The following is a 4958-nucleotide window of genomic DNA, read 5'->3' as shown; positions in this document are numbered from 1 at the left end:
AGAAAGAAAGAAAAAGAAAGAGAGAAAGAAAGGTTTATTTGACTCATGATTCCAGTGGCTGGAATGTCCAACAGCATGTGTCTTGCTTGTATCAGGCTATCTACAACATAGCTGACAAAGGCAGTAGGGATAATGGGCACATGCAGAAAGACAGCAACCTAGGAAAGCCATTTTTATGACAACCTGAGAATGAGAATTAAGCCTTTTCACAAGGGCTGGAACTCAGTCTCCCAGGAGACTGCATTAATCCATTCATGAGGCTGGTGTTTCCATGATCCATTCACCACGATTCACTCATTAGGTTTCACCACATCCTAACACAGTTTGATTGGGGACCAAGTTCCAAAACAGAAACCTTTGAGGGACAAACTGTAACCCAAAACCATAGGTATATTGGATCCAACCTAATGGTAATTTGTGTTTCTGAATTAAAGAAACCAACAAGTGATTCAGGAAAATAAAACTACTCAGGCATCCTTGAAAAAAATAAATTCCCTGTAAAAGGGAGTAACTGAATTTGAATGCTAAAAGAGAATAATCTATACTAGGAGAAACAAGTGTCAAGTAATTGTGTAAAAGATAAGTGGAGAGTAATACACTTAGTTGACTAAGACTGAATAACTGAGGAAATGATAGTTTTATGAATACTGTGTGATTCATACAGTATGAATTGAATACAGTATGCTTAACTCTAAAAAAGTGAAAAATGAAATAGTCACTAAACACTGGGAGGTAAAAAGAGCAGAAGTAAAATGAGAGAGATATAAGAATGCTAATCCCATCATTTTTCATAACAAACAATTATTAAATCTTATCAAACATTAAATAAAACCTTGAGGTTTAAAATGACTTCAACTACTTCATAAGTTTCATAAACATTTTTCTTTAATTTAGCAGATTTAATTATTTTTCTTTTGATTTTTAAAATTTTTCCAGAGCTGGAGCTAGCAGTGGCATGTTTGTTAAAGCACTGGATTCCTGCAGGGCCAATCATGGTTCAAGTCCTCAAACCGATGGCTTGAAAATCAAGCGAGGCCTGTGTGTATATATGTGTTCCCAAAGTCCCAGGAGAGAATTGAAGAGTATAGCATGACCATGACCCCGGGGAGTGTGTGTGTGTTGCGGGGGCGGGGGGGAGTATAATTTCTCACTTTCTGTCTTTCTAGTGAGCACATATGCTCTATAGGGGGAAAAAAATGCCAAAGGGTCTATGCCAGAGAGAAAGGGGGATGCAGTAAGAAAGCACTCTCATGGGGAATGATCACACTGAAATCCCTTTTCCATTTCTCCCTCCTTTTGGGCATGCATGTAAACACACCTGGTGTATTTTTAATACACTGGGACCATGACTTGATCACTGCGGTTGGCCTTGTGGAATCCAGCCATCATAACCAACATGCCATGGGCTGGCCTTGCAGACTGAATTTGACTTCAGTTCTTTTTCTTCTTTTAAAACTAAATAAACATAAATCTTTTATTTCAAAACAAGAAGTATAACATGATTTCATTCTCGGCCATCCCCATGGCCTGGTGGTTGGGGCAGCTGCATCCCACATGGCCAACCACAGTTCAAATCCCAAATCTGGAGACTTAAAAAGTATACTGGGCACATGTATGGGCGTGCCCAAATTCCCAACAGATTGCAGATATCGCAAAGAGACTGTGAGTGGCCATGCCTCACTTGGGAGTGGCGTGTTCTTTTTCTCTGCCTCTCCCTGGCATGCGCACACACATTCTGGCAAACAAAAAATATACATGATTCTACTCTTAAGAGAATGATTCTCTCTCTTGCTTGCTCTCATTCTGTCTCTTGTTCACTCTTTTCATCTTGTCTCTTGGGGTCTCTTCATCCATTCTCCTGTTTGCCTTTTGTCTCTACATAGAGATCAAGAAGAGCCACTGATGATAAATTTGATTATTTCTAGACATTTTAGATAATTGCTTGGTTTCTACATTGCTTGATTTTTAATGAGTAGGTAACATTGTAATATTAATAAAAACAAAGAGGCCATTTCAAAGGATGAATACCCTATTGTAATACCTTACTCTTTGATACATCTAAAGAAAATAGCCACTTGGCAAAAAAAATATCTTCTGACATTTAAAAAAAAAATCCAAAATAAATACACATGTCCCTAAAGAAAACATTTGATGATAATTGGGGATATAATTATGTAGTGAATTATCAATTAATTAATAACATTGTGAAGTTCCCTGTGTGACCCTCCTGATGAGCCCAAATTTCACATATTTATTTATGTTTGTTTTTGTTAGAGAGATTTTTGCAATAGGTCACTTGTATGTTCCCTGGAGGGACAGAGACAGATCGAAAGCAAAAAGTCACCCCCCAAGAGAGACGACTATACCACAATCTCTTTTCCTCCATTCTCAAGATTTTGGGCACACATGCACACACATCGGACATGAGGTTCAGCCTCTGAGTTGGAGACTCTGATCTTGGCCATGCATGCACACATTTCAAGCTATGGGTCAGGGACTAAAACCGTGGTCAGCCATGTACGAGTTCAGCAACATAATTACTATGCCATCTGTTGGCCCCAGGAAAGCAAAATTTTAAATAGGATTATACAGTTGGCCATGTGGAAGTCCAGCGATGTAACTAGTCCACCATCTGCTGATCGCTAGGTATTTATTTCTGATTTCAGGTGTCTGGGATTGGAATTTCAGCCATGCTGCTGATCTTCTCCCTCTTGGAGTTCTGCATAGCCTGTACCACAGTTTATTTTGCCAGGAAAAGAATCTGTTAAGGAGGCTAACAGGGTGAGTTCAGCCTCTTCCTTATCAAATAATATGCATATGTGCTGGAGAAGTACAGATTTACCTGTCTGCTAGATGTCAATGGGGGCTTATTAGAGCCCACTATATTCTTGATTCTGATTGGGCCAGGGGAGACTGAATTGGACTGCAATAACACGATTGCTTGTTTTCACTTATTCTTTCCAGTCTGTCCTGGTTATTTCAGCTGAGAATACAAACTGAGGAGTCAGCACCAAACTATTTATCCTTCAGCTCCTTCCAGAAATGAAGGTCTCCCAGCTTATACCCTTCGAATTTAAAGAAAAAGAGGCATCAGTCCAATGTCATGGGATAAAACTACTCTGTAGAAACTACCAAAGAAGCTGGTTTATACTGTCCAGGATGATCACTGAACTTTAAGGACTGAGAGTTGCTTTTAGATTCATCACTAATGGTAACTGTATCTCCCCGTCAGTTTCTTCCTGCACACCACTACTGCACGCTGGCAAAAATGAACATCAAAGGGACTGGAAATGACTCTATAATTCTCTTAAAGTGAGAAATTTCCCAGTTCATATTACCTTTTCTTCAATAAAATACCAGTAGAAACAAAAACCTTTTTTTTTGGGGGGGGGTGTTTCTTTACAATTCATTTTGTCTTAATAATCATTGTGGAGCAGGAGGTCAGACAGAACTTCCCAGCAGACTGAGACGATGCCTAGATGGTAACGTGCAGGGTCTGTTTGGCCCATCAGGTTGCTCTAACAGAAACACCTGAGTGAGACAGATTTACAAAGAAAGTTGGTTAATTTGGTTCATGATTCTGGTGGTCAGAAAGTCTGAAGGCATGGGGCTGGAATTCGGTGCTGTCACAACATGGCAGAAAGAAGCAAAAAGGGAGGCAGACATGTGCAAAGAGGAAGAGAGAGAGAGAACTGTGTGCAGCCACTTGCTTTTACAACCCAGTCTTAGGGCAACTGATTAAAGAAAACCGGTTCCCTCCCAGGAGCTGGCACTGATTATTCCTGAGGGATCCACTCTCCCATGTCCCAGGTATCCTCACATCATCAGGTTTCAAGGGACACAATATTGGAACCACAGCAATGTCCAAATCTTTGGAGTTCCTTTACTCCTTCCCTCCTCCCCTTTCTGTACAGAAACCAAATGCCTAACTGCCCTAGTTAAGGGTTCCATTATTTTGTACACTGATGCCATCAAACTTCTTGTCTTTTGGATATCTAAAAGGCTTTGCTATTTACAGAGCATTTTCATGTACTTTAAACTCATTGCAATGAGGCAATTGCAGAACAAGGATGGTGCATTGAGGATTTTCCACTTTGGTTTCAGATTTTTGTTATCAGATGGGAGAAATATGGGCATGTTTTAAAAGCCAGTGGGAATAATGTAGGTAAGAGAGAAGGGATGAATGGCAGTGTAAGCATAGAGAGATCAAAATACACATGGAGAACTTGCTAAGCCATAAGGAAGGGCAGTTTCTCTACCTAACAGAAGAAAGGGAGGTGTAATTGTTGCACATATTCACTAGTTTGCCGTAATGATCATGAGTACATAAGGAAGCTCCAAGATGATGGCTCATGTCATCCCTGTCATGGTAGAGGTGAGGTCCTGTCCAAGGGTGGGAGAGTGTAGTGGAGTCACAATATCGAACAGATTAAGCAATGTGAACAAATCATGAACATGGCAAATAAACTGGTAAGAGAAACAGAGAACCACCAGGCTGTATTGAGGGCACATTGAGATGATCACAAATAAGCAGTACAAGCAAATTGCTTCAGCAAGGTGTGGCTGCTCAGGTATGTACTCAGAGAAAGCGCCTATTTTATTTCATTTGTATTAAGGGCTTTTCAGAGGAGGATGATAAAAGTTACAAAGGACAAGAAAGCTGAGGACATTGCCCAAGTATCATCAAAAGAATGGACTGTGGATTTTTAACTGAATAAGGAAAGAAGCGAAAAAAATGGAAAAGACAGAGAGATTGGTAAGGAATTGAGATATCTGCCTTTCTCCAGTAGAATTATTGTGAAAAGTAAATGAGATAATGTTACTTGATAAAGTCATGACCCATTTTTGTAAAGAAAAACAGAAAAATATGTCATGGCTTTTCCAAGGACCCAATATATTATGTCAGATGAGAGTATTATACCAGATGAGTGTGAAGTCATTTCAAGGTTCTTGGTCTG

The 4958-nt window shown here is 39.8% G+C and overlaps 1 pseudogene; it reads left to right on the top strand.

The window, feature by feature from the left end:
- LOC102481795 (membrane-spanning 4-domains subfamily A member 12-like) overlaps positions 1-3372 on the top strand; it is a 20705-nt pseudogene extending 17333 nt beyond the window's left edge.
- Positions 3373-4958: the final 1586 nt, after the last annotated feature.

This window comes from Tupaia chinensis, unplaced genomic scaffold, assembly GCF_000334495.1.
Source record: "Tupaia chinensis unplaced genomic scaffold, TupChi_1.0 Scaffold143204_1, whole genome shotgun sequence".
Classification (NCBI taxonomy): Eukaryota; Metazoa; Chordata; class Mammalia; order Scandentia; family Tupaiidae; genus Tupaia; species Tupaia belangeri.
This window is presented reverse-complemented; position numbering and strand designations above follow the sequence as displayed.